General features: G+C 38.0%; 1 protein-coding gene across 24 annotated transcripts in view; it reads right to left on the bottom strand.

Moving 5' to 3' along the window:
• Mbnl1 (muscleblind like splicing regulator 1) overlaps positions 1-15212 on the bottom strand; it is a 172599-nt gene that overhangs the window by 95981 nt on the left and 61406 nt on the right. Inside the window, exon 1 of one of the 24 annotated variants that reach the window (XM_050147551.1) lies at positions 9063-9081. The exons of the other annotated variants lie outside the window; for them this stretch is intronic. The gene's annotated coding sequence lies outside the window, so the exon portion shown is untranslated. Of the gene's footprint in view, positions 1-9062; positions 9082-15212 lie in introns of those variants that run through there. 24 annotated transcript variants of the gene reach the window in all.

The raw sequence follows: 15212 nt of genomic DNA, 5'->3' as shown, positions 1-15212 counted from the left end.
TACACTTTATTGAACTGATAAAGGTATTTATTTTTTTTTCAAAACATTTGTATTTGTTGTGCCTGGTGAGATGTAGTGAGATGCAGAGGAGAGTGCATCTCCTTTAGATAAGACATGGAGAAAACTTGGAGAGAAATACCCTTTCAACTCGGTAGTTAAAATAACGTTTCATTTGCTGGCATTCCATTCTTTGGCATTGACAAATATGTGCACAGCAGCATTTGCCTGTGAAAATGTGCTCTTATGAGGTATAGTGTTCACTCTTAAATGCATGACCATTTGTACATTATGTATAGAAGACAGTTTTTTTTATAATTTAAAAAGTTCAGCCTTCATTAATAAAAAACAACAATAACAGAAAAAGAGGTCATGAATTTACAAAGGGTGGGGAGTGCATGGACAGATCTGGATAGAGGAAAAGGAAGGGAAAAATCACATAATTATCTCGAAAATGATTTTAAAAATATTTTAATAGTTTCTACATAATATTATCTGATTTTCCAAATGAGAATGAACAGGCTGTAAATTAGGGATGAAGGGTCTCTTAGGAAGAACTTGATAGGTGCATATTTTTAAAAGAAAGAACAAAAATCCTCTAGAATTTAAAAGCAGATTTGATTGAGTTTATATTGCTACTGTGTGCCTCACAGATAGGAAGCAAAATCAAAGCCCAAAACTGCAGTTACAATACAAACTGCTTCACAGCCTGACGAAGAAGACCATTCGAGGCTCAACTGCTGTCGCTTGGGCCTTTTATTTTCCAACAGTCAAGATAAGAAAACTAGCCCCATAACCACCAACAACCGAAATGGATATAACATGAAGGTTCTGTCGGCACTCATCTCTTCTGAGCACCAGGAGAACAAGGACCCATTGTTCTGACGTAGGAGGCTACTGCACAGCAAGGAGAGGTGGCTCACAGAGCTGTCCTTTTACAGAACTCTAACAAGATATATCTCCTCTGATAACACACACAGTAAGAAAGAATCAGGAAGCATCTACAGCCATGTGACAGCGAGACTTATTCTTAGGGAGATGAAAACTGTGAGGCTCCTTGACAAGAGACAGAAAGTGCCCAACCGACTGCAGTACTCCAGTGGTGATTGCAGCATCGCCAGCTACATAAATAATTATTCCACTCTAACCCTTAATAAGTGTCAAGTGCTAAATTTTTAATCCCTCTTGATGATCCTTTTCCAAAGTGGATAAACGTAGTGGCCTCCAGAATCAGATGCTTAAGTGCTGAAACCGCTGGCACCAACTCTTATCTGGAGTGTTTTCCTCTCTCGAAAAACATTCATGCCTTATAAAACATGGCTTCTATCACATCTCTGTCAAGAATGGTGAGAGGTTAAGAGTAATGATCAATTCTGCATTTAGCAGAATCTGAACACATTTTGTGTCTTTGGATTCTCTCCTACTTTAAACTGAAATTTTTCAAACTATAAAGTGTTTAGAATTAGAAAACATTTTTCTAGTATTTTATGTGTAGCATGGATACACAAATCACTGTACAATATCCTACTCCCTTTTTAGTATCATTTACTCTATATTAAAGGCAACACTAAAAAACAGCTGTAGTCTGGATTCTAAATGTTCTTCCCAAAACCTAACAAAACGGAAAAAAGCTATTCCCAATATTCTCAATATAGTAACAAAACAAAGTAAGCACCAATAATACAACAATTTCTCCATGTGCAGCTGCTGAAGGGTAAACATTCTCTGTGAAAGTCCCACACTTCTAACAAAGCATTCGCGAATAATTGTTAATGATTTTAGCAAAATAACTGTATTGTGCCACTGCAATGAACAATTTATCACTCCACCAAGAGACATGCCAGCCAAAGCGGGCAGGTCCCTATGAGCAGCCAGTGCAAGATAACATAAAAAAAAAAAAAAAGCACTCAGTCCAAGAAAAAGGATCTGATCCAGAAATTCACTTACAGAAAAGAAAGGATCCAGAACCAATCAGAGGTTGGTGAAACTTGCCAGAGAGATTTTCACAGCTCTGCCATGGGAGGAGTCTCCCCCATGAAGGGTATTGCATTCCTTAGAGAAGGGATTCCCAACTGCAGGGAAATAGATAGCCTAAAGCTGAATTTAAAAGCATTTAAGATCAGCTAATACTTTCTGGTCAAGGTTAAGAAGAAATAACTGCTTCCACTTCAGTGAATATCAAGAATATCCCAAGAACCACACATAAAAAAGTTCACTAAGGAAAGCTTCCTAATCTTCTAGGGCTTAAGAGAATATGAGAAAATGCAGACAGATTGACTATAAAATATAGTCTACTCTATAATACATAACATGCACGGAATGTGGAAGAACTTGTTTAAGAACAAAGCATGCTATGGACTTTGATGCAACCAACAAAGCATCATTTTATTCAAAAAAAGATTTCAGTCGGGCTGGACCTAGAGTGGTTTTCAGCTGTCAGGAGAGCTGATGTGGCTGTCCTCATGGGATGAAGACAGCATCGTCAGGTTTTTCTACTTGACTTGGCAAGTACTCAGGTTTCAGAGGTCCTGGTGACCTTGACAAATTGATGAACACAATTAAGCAAGTCCCTCTCCACTCCCTGTTACCCTAATATGTAAAGGGCCTACGTCACATGGCCTCATTCCTTGGGCCTCTTCTGATTGCACTGGCAGAAATCTGTGGTCCGTGGGAATTTTATGCTGAAAGTGGCAAAGAAAAAACTCATGTCGCAACACTCAACAAAACTCTTAAACGTCGCAGGCACAACTAGGTGTAAAAATAGCAAATCTTAAATACAGACTTGAAAAGTGTAGATAAAATCTACCACCTAAATTTTCAATGCTAAAGTGTTTTTTTTCCTCAAAAAAAAAAAAAAAACACTAATTACTTAAAAGGCTGATTACTCAATGACTTGCTTCTGTTGTTACTCTAATGAGGACTTCAGGCAGCCATTGGGATCTACTTTCTCTTTTAGGTTACATCAAAATGTTGGTAACCTCTTCTCTAGCAAAATAAAAATAGGGTAGGTGGTATATGACATTTTAAACACTGACCCAATACTGGAAAATCACAATAACCATCAAAGCTAAGTATTATACTTTGACAGCTGGCTGTAATCTTGGTCTGATCTCCGAGTCTGTATTGATTCATTGCTATTCCTCAAACTGGCTTACTAGCTGGTTATGGCTTAGAAACGAGACTGCAGCTTGTCTCTTCACAGACATATGCAGTAATGATAAACCTGGGGCCCAAATCCATCAAGCTCATGAAAGAACTATGTGTAGGTGAACAGTTGCTTCTGGCCAATGCATCTTCCAAGCTATGGAGAATGAGATCCGTAAACCCACAGCAAATGATTTTCCATCGATCAAGACCTACTTTAATTCAAATGCAGTATTGAACCAGACAGTGGAAGAAATCTGCATTAATTTTATAAACCTAAAACACTTTGTCCTTCTGCTTGTGCTGATAACTATTTATGCTATTAGAATATAACAACATGTTATGAAACAAAACCTTTACAGTTCCAACATGATGGCCAGACCAAAACTGGTAACGGTATTCCAGAATTACCTGCGGGGTTTCAAGACTTACTCATCAATTTGAAACGCATTAAATGTGATCCTTTCAGGAATGTTTTTAAGATAAATACATTTTACTGGTAAAATTGAGCTCAAAGAGCAATTACTTTCAGATTTGTCTTTTTCCACCAATGGTGCCCTGCTTTTCTCTGAAACAGTATTTCAACTCGTTATAAGCACAGCTTCCTGAGAAGCCTTTTCTAGAGAATTGGCTTGTTGACTTCCTCATGCTGTCAAAGCTCACCTAAGTAGAACCATCCCTTTTCCCTCTGTCCTAGGACATCATAGAATTTATACTCAGAGTTCTAGCCTGACAGCATTAGGAATGCTGGACTACCCGTATGAGACAACCTTTTCCTAAGAACCTAGGATGACTGCGCATTATATAAGTAAACCTCAAAGCAAAGACAAAGAACAAAATAATGACCTTAACTCGTACGAGATTATCACCCTTTCTAATCACTTCACTATTAAACAAAAGGAACAATTAGAAATTTAAAGATGATTAAGTAGGGTTTTTTTTCAAGTAGCTTGATAGAATTATCTGAAGATTTATAAAAATTAAATAAAGTATACAAAGACATGAAACTCTATAACAAACAAAATAATATGAAACCATACTAAGTATTCATCGAAAATCCATATTTCTAAAGAATATAATTGTAATAGTGTTTTAAAAGACAATACATCACTGTACAGATAGGACAGCCTATCCTCAACAGGGAAGATATAGGAAAAAGAAGGATTTGTAGCCGGGCGGTGGTGGCACACGCCTTTAATCCCAGCACTTGGGAGGCAGAGGCAGGCGGATCTCTGTGAGTTCAAGACCAGCCTGGTCTACAGAGCTAGTTCCAGGACAGGCTCCGAAACCACAGAGAAACCCTGTCTCGAAAAAAAAAAAAAAAAAAAAAAAAAAAGAAGAAGGATTTATACTAAATGGATACATACTTATCAAAGTCAGTGTACATCAGGTTCTTTTCTCGTTTTGAAAACAAAGGTCATGGGAAACAGCAAAAAAAAAGGATTTTAAAACAAAAATTTAATAAAATGAATTACTTTATCTTCTACCCACCAATTTAAAAGGAAGGTAAGAAAGATATTTAAAAAAAAAAAAAACATGCCTTCTAAAAATGTCTCTACAGTACTAAGAAGAAAAGCCAGCTCTGTATACATCTAGAACACTTCAAGGTTCCTGGATAGTATAATCCTTCGCAGACAAGAGTACTTAGTACAGCCCTAGTGAGCTATGGTAAAGCAAGTGTTGTTAATCAGGAATATAGAGCTGTAGAAAGCATCTAATCCTGTCAGAGGCTCTGACTAAGCTGAGACATAGAGCAAATTGTGGAGTAAGAAAATGCACATTTCTGAGGGCCGTAGGCTTCGTACAGAAACCTGGAACAAAATGCTCTTGGACACACTGCAGAAAAACCATGAGAATACTGACTCCCATCCACTGGAGTGGAGCCTATTGTCATACACTGGTCCCTCAGCAAGGGCAAAAAGACTCTCCAAGGCATTTGCAAGTTGTCTTGTCTACACCACCCCTCATATTCCTTCTTCCTTTAAGACAGTGCTTTCACAATTCTATTGTTAAAATTCCTAAAAGGGTGATTGAGGCCAATATTTAATATGCATTTCAAAAAACTTGGTCGCTTCTCAAAATTCATACACTTGTCAAACAAGTCAGGGGTGGCGAAAGGTTATGGGTCAGAATGCCCCAGTACATACTACCATCAGCTCAACCAAAAGAAAATTAATTAAAAACACATTGAGGACCATAACGTCATAGGATTAACAAAACACAGCCTTACTGAGAGACAGCAAGCAGAGAGGGAGCACAAGCGTAACCGTGTGCACTTTGAATCCTGGTTTTATCTAGAGAGACTTGTCTTCTGAAGATCTTTCTCTAACTCTGCTTTGGCTCGTGCCTGGGTGCTGATGGGACATAAAACCTTCTTATTCATTAGAGCCAAGTGAAATGCTAGAATGAAAACTGACATTCATGCGCAGACAAGAATGAGCATGGTAGCATGCTTGAGGTATTCTTTATATAAAGAGATGAATTACTTGAAGTTTGGGAGCTAGGGAGAAAGCTCAGTCAAGGGCGGTAGGCATCTATATTTCAGGTGCAGTCGGGAGGCACAGATGAGAAACCTGGGACATGTCTGCAGGATGTAGAAACCAAACCACAGAGCTTTAGGATCGGTGACTGACACAGACTCAATGAATCGGTGAATCAATTAGAGAGCAACGGAGGAAAACACCTGATCTTACACTGCCTTCCAGATGTGCAGTCAGGTGCACAATGTGCATGTGTAACCTGCACACACAAGCAGTCAGAGACATGCACACACGGAAAAAGAAAAAGCTTGGAAAATCAGATTATCAATGTCAAAGAAAGTAAGTAAATATTAGCTCTGTTTCCTCTTTAAAAAATTATGAAACAGGGAGCAATCCATTAAGATAATAAAATCTCTCATCTGATCTCCAACTTAATCCTTGGCTTAGTTTTCCATCTCCATGACCCCCAAATGTCAGCAGCAACATGCTTACACACTGTTATCCTCTCCCTACAGAACCTTCATCATGGAACCACTCTTATAGAAGTGAAATTCTCTTGAGAAATCCTGAGTATTTTATGGTGCTAAACCCATTTGGCTTTTTATAAGCAGCACAGAAGTGAAATTTCCAACCTTACACATCTGCTAACTAACTACAAATTGATTTCATGATTGCAAGAAGATGGGATTGTACCACTTATGGCAACTACCAAAAGTTGGAGATACATTTTATCTTCCCTGCCCTCACAGGTAATCCTATACTTTTCTCCTAATTGTCTCTCAACATGCGAAAAACTCAAAAAAAAAAAAAAAACCAATTCAATTAAAAGTCTACAAACAACTCCAGTAAACACATATCTGATCTTCTTTTAACATTAAATAATACAGTTAACTCACTGCCACACACAAAATCAATACAAAGCAATACAGCATGGGCAAAACCCAATAACAGCCTTAACAAGAAGGCAGTATGGCATGACTAACTGCACCGGTCAGTGCACAACTCATACTTAGGATATAAAAGCAGCATTTGCATATCATGCTGTTCAAAGAAAGAGAAAGGACTCTTCTCTTAACCTCGTCAAGTCTCAAACTTCTGAGTTAGGCTAATAATGCCTTTGGATAGCTTGGATTATTTCAATAGCTAGCACTGGTTCCTTGTCTACGACAAGTATAAAAAGAAAAAAAAATAGGTTAAAGTAATCAGAATATTTTGGGGTGCTATCTTTGGACCATTAAAGAGGGAGTGTAGACAGACCTGATGTTTATACTCTACATTAGCAGAAACTCTCTGGAATCTCATGAAGACAAAGATGAATCTGTGGCTTGATATACACATGTAAATATAAAAGGAGCAAAAGAATAAGAGGATGAAACAAACAAAGTAGACTCAAGATTCATGCTACCGTGGGCAGGAACTTTACTGAATAAATATAAGGTTTACATTTTAAAAAAAGCACATATTATAGGACTAGAGAAATGGCTTAGTGGTGAGGAGCCCATCCTACTCTTTCAAAAGACCCAAGCTATACTCCTAGCATCTACACAAGGTCACAGTCATCTGAAACTCCAACTCTGGAGGATCCAACACCTGTGGTCTCTATGGGCACCTGCGCTCACACACGCACATACCCACATGCATAAACATACACACATACATAAATATGTAATTAAGTAATGAAATCTTTAAAATGTCTGAATCTTTTAGTATTATATTCACATATTGCATTTGTAATGTAAAATATGATTATTTATTGTAGAACAGCAAAGAACTAAAGAAGCATTTATTTTGGACGGGATTAATGTCAGCACAGATGTTTATAACTGTTTTCCATTCATGGATGACTACATTTATTAAATGGGTTTTAGGAACAGGCAAAAAAATATTCCATTAATACTGCCTCACTAATGTGAAGTCAAACTTATGCTCGGTTTAGGGGTTGTTTTCTGTTCATGATAGGTAAGTAAACAGCCTACTGTATAAGACTATGTTTATACCTATCTCATGGAGTACCTTTTCGATTTTACAATAAAACAACAGTTATCTTGTACAGTATAATATGCAAAATAATCACATTTATTCTAAACTGAGACAAAGTTCCTTATACAAAGGAAAATGATAATTCAGACCGAATTCCAACATTCAGACCAGAACAACATGATGTTCTGTATTGTATGTGATATCCACATATCTAGCGATTTATATGATGTAGTAGATTTTACTGAATCCTCTCAATCCTTTGAAGCAATGTTATAAATGAGGAACTAGCACGAGATAAGGGAAAGACGGAAGTCACAGACTCCTTTGCAGTAAAAAGGCCTGGTTGAATGGACTCTCTGTGCAGCAGAAGGTGGGTTTGCTGCTTGTTTTGTTTCTAACTTACAGAACTCTTGGCATGTGGCTTTGTGTGATCACTCCGAACACACACATCAGACTAAGAGTTCAGAGGCAGCAGAAGGCTCGAAGTAAAAACCCCTGCTGGCCACATTCTCCATCACTCTTGGCATCAATGTTTATTTGAAATTAGAGTTTTCAGGAAAAGTTTAATTCCATAAAAACAGAGTGAAGTCCAACCTAGACACTCAGAAAACACCAAGGGGAATGAAAAAGCAAACCTCAATCTATAGGAAATTAATAAAGAAAACAGAGAAGCCAGAGAAATGAAATCTAAGGGCAAAAAAACACCGCAAAGGTTTCCCTGTATTCTAAGTGGTTCTAGAGAAAAAGCCAGTTTGGTATATCAGAATCCATGCAGCTTTCAATTTTGTAACATACATATATATTTCTAACTAATTTTATGTCTAAATCAATATATTCAAGACACTGGCTAATGGAAACACACTACTGATCCTCTGGCGAAAGGGCTCTTGTCCTACCAGCTAGTACTGTGAAACTGAACTGCTCCGGGAGAAGACTCATGTGTTGCCAAGAGAGAAGTATGAGCCCTAATATTTGATGTATCTGTTTAATAAGAGTTCAGGATTGCACTAATACTTATGAACGATCTAAGAAGCCTAAGAATTTATTTAATGTTCTTAAAGCCAAGTTTTTTAGCACAATATCCTCTTTCTGCCACATCTTGAATAAAATGAAATCAGTAATTTATTTATAGTCATTTTTATGTGATACAAAATGATACAGCCATTTAACTGTGATACAAAGTCTTAAAAAGAAAGATATAAGCAGTTTAAAATTATTTAATAAAATTATTATATTACATGAAAAATTACTTGAACTAGATGTTTTGGCATTATTAGTATAGTAAGTAAATATTGAAGATATACAAAGAATAAAAATTTACTATAATTTTTTGTCCTAGATAATTCCCGAACTGTCCTATTAGAGTCATAAACACATAAATACAACACATGACAGGAAGATGTTTCAAGAGTCAAAACTCTGAGTGGGACCACCTACATTCTAATGTCACATGATACTCACGGAAGACTTCACAAATATTATTCCCAGTAAAACTCACAAAATAAGATGAAATCTTAATCTCATGCAAAATGCTATCTGCAGCTGCATGGACTCGGCTATCAGTTAATAAAGGAGACACTCCGTTTTACCCGAAAGAACTAGGGGTAGCCATTAACTGAGAGGCCTCCTTATCTACTGCCCTCTCACGTCACTGCTGACCTTTGTCTCAGATGCCGGGGACTCTGGTGAATTTGTTTTCTAGCACACGCTGTATTTTGATCTGCTACCTCATTCGTTCTCTGTGTGGTGGGTAAACATGCAAATGCAACTTGATCTGAGACTTGTATTCTATGTTCTAAGGCCGCTGGGCTAAAAATGAAATGTTTCCTATTTTGAATGAGAGTATGTTATTAGCAATCATTCAGAGACTGTATTGTTAAGAAAGCATGTTCCAAGAGTTTGTTTTTTAATGTACCCTTTAAATTCAGGCAATGGCTGCAACGCAACACAATACTTGCGCAACGTTTACATACAGGAATTCGTTGGCAATTAAATATAGAATGTAGGCACAAGGTCATGCCATATGTTTCTCAGTATTAATCATTTAGACAAGACTACCTGTGTTCAAGTACCAGGGAGGTTGCCTCTGACAGTGTGACCTTGGAAAAGTAACTTAACTGGTTCTGAACTTTCTACTTTACGTAACAGGTAGATGATGAACAAATCAGTTGAGTAAAATTAATGATTTCTAAATATGTTGTCTAAAAATCAATGTGACTCAAGTTTCTCACAGGATCACAGACAGTGACAATGCGCTTATGTAACTCTCTTGCCGTATGAAAACCAGCAGTCTGACCACTCTGCTGAAAACGTGCCAATTACCCCACTTCTCCAAAGACTAAATGTTTCCAGTGTGTTTTTGAACAAATATACAAAAATCAAAATGGTAGTATTTTATGATCTCACAACAACCCCAAGTCTATCAACAACCACAGAGGCATATTTTGTGGGGTTTTCAACAGTGTGTAGTAGAGCGAGCAATGAACAGGGCAAGAATAGCGTCTGTTCCTGCAACTAAGATCTGTAAGTAGCACATATTTTATAGTATACCTGGTAGCTATGCAGGTGGACACTGTAAGGCCTTTGGACAGCATCTCTCACTGAACCAGCAGGTTGCCTTTTCAGATAGGCTTGGCTGCCGGCTGGCTTCTTTGGTCAGCCAGTCTTTGTCCCCCAGTTTTGGATTTGGATGCAAGTCTTCATGCTTGTTTAACTAGTGTTCTGATCCACTGAGTCACCTCTCCAGCCCTTAATTAGATCTTAGTTAAATCTTTAGCATGTATGCCTGTGTGTATGTATACACATATAGAGAAAATCTCTTCCCTATCATTATTCATCCTTGGCAGAAATTACAGAAGCCAACAGTCACTAATAAAGATGCTAAAACCCCTCTGCATTTACTGCTCTGCCTATTGAAAACTTTGAATGCAATCGTACATTGCTAAGCTACTAAACTTCAATGACAGGTTACAAGTATTACAGAAGCTATTGAAATAGATCCCACTGTAAAAATGTTTTTTATGTAAATGACTCTTATTAAACATGAATAATGATTTATAATTCGTCAGAAGCTGAGCTAAGGGTTGTTCGGGGCTTTTGATAGTTTTGTACTATTTTTTTTTCATTTGGGGGTGTTTGGGGGTTTATTTTGTTACTTTTAAATCTATTTAAGTTTCTTATGTGGACGTTTTCTTTTTTTTTTTTTTTTTTGTTAACTCTGCTAAGATTCATGGGAAACAATGCCTGGAAGCAAAAGTTCCTCAGAGAAAATAAAAGAGTCCAATAAATAAAAACCATGATGATAATCTTTTCTCATGGCTAGACTTAGATCTCATTAGTCACCACTTAGCCATGAAGAGATAGGAGATAATGGTGGGATAATTCATTCAGGACACAAATCTTCCTTAGCAGGATTCCTTATTTAATAATTAATTCTTTAAGTGTTTCTTCATCTTTCTTCTGGGGGATGCCTCTCTTTCAGGAGAATAATCTTTATAGAGAAACGATGTCAGCGACCAAAAGAGGGCTTTGTCTGCTTTTCTCCAATGGCTCTTTAAAAACTTTTCTGCCCTCTTTAGAAGCTGTTTGGATAGAAGGGCTTCCTCCATAGGGAAAAGCTACTAGACTTGTTTTCAGTCTATGGACGATTTTAGAATATTAGATGAGCAATGATTTCTGAAAGCAAATTATCGCCTGGATGCAGTAACATGGGAAAGAATGAATTACCCATGTAATTTATCCATCACAGGCAGATCCTAAACACTGATTATGTCCGTATCTGTGCAGAAACGGGAGATGATAGGAAAACTCCCCAGCTTTGCGAACTTTCATTTTCTGTGTTTTATTTTGTGTAATTTCCTGACAACTATTAACTGCAGATGGTCCCTGCCTCGTGGAAGAACAGCCTGGATGTAGATATGAGCAACTCTAAGTCTGCACTGCAGGCAGAGATAACTCTAACAGCATACTGGACTCCTGTGGGCCCTGAATCAACAAGATTTGGGACCTGATAGTCAAGCCTCAAACTCACACCAACACAAAATACAACTTATGCACCACTAGATAAATTCAGATAACTGTAGCATTCTATAAGCATTGAAACTGAGACCTTGGGTTAAAATAGAGTTCCATCTAAGTGGGGTCATCCAAGACAGTACCCTAAGCATTGGGTCTGGAGCTTTTGAGTTTTTCTTTTGGGGACTCTGTTTCTGTTCCCATTTGTGGTTTCAGAGTCAGTAAGTAGTTATGGGAAAAGGTAAAGTTAAACCACTAAAGATGCCCCTCCCTTCCCGCCTTCAGTTTGCTCTCACATTGACCTTCCCATTACTGTTGAGGAGTTTCCCCTCTTGACCTCCACACCACCCGCTCCTAATACAGGTCTCCCTGTAAACTCCAACCAACACTCCTAACCTTCACCCCATCCCCTTGTAACCTCTACTCCACCCCCTTGTAACCTTCACCCCACCCCCTTCTAACCTCCACCCCACCCCCTTGTAATCTCCACCTCATCCCCTCCTAACCTCCATCCCATCCCTTCCTAACCCAGGTCTCCCTGTAAACCCCACCCCTTCCTAACCTCCACCCCATCCCTTCCTAACTCAGGTCTCCCTATAAATGGCAACTCCTCCTAGCCTCCACTTCATTCCGTCCTTACACAGGTCTCCCCATAAACAACACCATGGGAAGAGAATTTTTAACTTCTGCCTTTGCAAAGTCTGAGCAGAACATGCTTGTTATCCTCTTTAAATTATTCAATCCGTAGCCCTTCTCAGCTCCTAAATGTCTTTATTTTTCACATCTGACCCTTAATTGTTACTATAATAAAATTGTATTTAAAATCTGTGAAAAAAAAATGGAGCTTACAATGTGTCTGTGGAATCTCCTGGGTTTAATTAGTGGTTGGAGTTTTAGAGCAAAGCCCAGAACACTTAAAGTTACTTTGGTTTCTCAGAGTGGCCTGGATGATTTAACTGAGTTAAGTCAAACAATGAAGACACTGGGCCATTTTTCTTCTTATACATTGATTTTATTTTGTATGCATGTATGTATATGTACTGCCTGCAAGGCTTGTAACCATGGGGTTTAGAAGAAGGCACAGAACCTTATGGAACTGGAGTTACAGATAGTTGTGTGGGGGCTGGGAACTAACCCTGGGTTCTTTGGGAGGGCAGCATGTGTTCTTAAGCACCATCTCTTCAGTCCCTTTTTCTATACACCCAGGCAGCTATCTAGCTGATATAGTGGTACTGTCTGTGAAGGTAAACCTGAACTCATTTTCTTATAATTTAGAACAGACTCAACCTTTGTGTCTGAAGCCACAATCTTCCTGTTAAATCGTGGGTTCCATTCTTGATCTACTTGTTAAGTCAAAACATAATTATGTGTGTTTATTTACTGCTGAAGGCCCAACGCCTTCAATATTCCCTGTAACACCATGTATGCTGAAGTGCTGCTGTGATTTCTTTGTTGAGGCCTCTGCACACGGATATGTAAGTTGAAAAGCAATGTTTGGTATGGCGTGACTGAGTATGGAAATTGCAATCAAACCACCAGGCATGGACCCCAGCTTACTAGTTGCCCCACATCTGACTTCTCTGTATTTCACTGTGCCTGTTTGTCAAATACTATATCAAAGAGTTGTTGTAAAGGCTATTGTCATAAAATGAAGACAGTGATCAACACAAAGGAATTTAGTATCTATTAACTCATTTTACTCTATACCAAATAAATAAAAGTTACATTTGCAAAGGAAGTACAAATGAAAATTATGGTATCAACAGACTCTTCTGCCATACAAAATTCACTAACATATACATTCATTTATTTATTTATTTATTTAATAGGAAAGTAAAAAAAAAGCATCTACATAAACAAAAAATAATTTCTGTGATATCAAGTTTTATTGACAACCAAAACAAAGCGCTGGCCTCGTTGGTAGAGGAGTACTGAAGTTTCCCTTTAGAAGGGTCTTCCCTTCAGTGATCACCACACTCCCAGACTTGCCAAAGAGATTTCTTTGGATTCTGGGACTTTCCTGGGGGTAGTAATTTCTGTAATTCTCTCATCCTGGTGGCTGAAACTAGAACACCATTTTTCTCTTTACACAGTACCTGAAAAATAATTTTAATTAGGGAATAGCTGAGCAACCACTATAGTTCCCAGCAATCCAAGACAAATCAGCCAATGAGAGGTCAGGAAAACCATGGTGCAGACCAAGGGACCTCAGACTTTGAGTGTACCAGGTTTTACCTCTTCTGCTCTTCCCAGAAAAGGCTGGGTTCTTGGTGCTGCCCAGTCCATCTTACAGTGCTAAAATAATGCTAAATTTAGCAGACATGTGCTTCTCGGGAACTTAAGATGAAGAACCCTGAACAGTGGGAACTGCAGAAGACACTGAACAGGCTTAGACAACTGACGAAAATTCAAACTCCTGCTGATGCCAAATGCTGTGGAGTGGGAGTATGAAAGCTGACTCTGACCTTTCGCAGCTCAGATGCTTACATCGCATCCGCGTGTCTCTAGGACTCAGAAAGATCAGATCCACCTGGTCCTAAACGAGATGGTTTGAAAGTTGCAGAGATTTTGGAGGAAACAAAAGAAGAAAGGGTGAGGCCAAAGCCCAAAGACATTTTAAAGTTAGTCTGCCAATCAAATTATAGTATATAATGTGTTCTATAGTTTGAAAACTGTCACTAAATTCTCAAAATAAAAACTCCATAGTATAAAAAAGTTTTTTCCCTAGCAAATCAAGCATAACTCAAAATTTAAAAAAAACAAAAAATATTAATGTCAAATAGAGCTGATATAAGTAGACATGTATTTGATGATAACTATACAAGAAATATGTTATTTACAAAACTACAGTTGTTTAGCATATTGTAAATGACTATTAAATTAATGCTTACTAGAATTAATATTATCTAGTGTTATTGCTTCAGTGAAGTTCACAGGAAATTACTGTTCTAATACACAATACATCGCACAACTAAATATTTTCAATTCAACCTTTCCAGTCACTTTTACTTGAGTTTATGCATATGAATCTCTATCAGCAGTGTAATCACAGGTCATTTGTTTAACCATCTCTACTGACTCTCATGAATTCTGACTGAAGTAAAAAACACTGAAAATTATTCCCCTAAAAGCACAGAATGTGTGTCTGTTCAAGTTTTTTTTTTTTTTTTTTACATAAAGCCTCGAAATTTCCTTCCTAGGCTCTCTCTATAAGAAAATACGAATCTTTGTCTAGGTCTGTGGGAAGGCTGAGATGCTGCTCAGCATGAAAGGTGATGCCAATAGCTCAAGTCCTCCACATACCCTTAGCAAGGAAAATGACAGGGTAAACAACACACCCTAGGTCCCTGTGTGGCCTTGGGTCTGAGAAGCACTCTGTGTTTGGAAGCACACGAGTGAACTGGATGCATGCTCCACTCCCATGACACTAGGTTAACCCTACAGATCACAGAGAACTTCCACAGCCCTGCTAGGAGGCTACTGAATGAATGTGAGTACTTGCAGATATCTGACATGCAGGCAAACTTTGAACCTGTTTACACTCTATGATACTTTGGGTTAAAGTAGTTTTCCCTTGATCACTCTAACACAGTGAAA

Source organism: Alexandromys fortis, unplaced genomic scaffold, assembly GCF_014885135.2.
Source record: "Alexandromys fortis isolate MF-2015 unplaced genomic scaffold, M_Fortis_MF-2015_v1.1 scaffold_53, whole genome shotgun sequence".
NCBI classification, from domain to species: domain Eukaryota; kingdom Metazoa; phylum Chordata; class Mammalia; order Rodentia; family Cricetidae; genus Alexandromys; species Alexandromys fortis.
The sequence above is the reverse complement of the archived record's forward strand: the minus strand, read 5'-3'. Positions and strand labels throughout refer to the sequence as shown.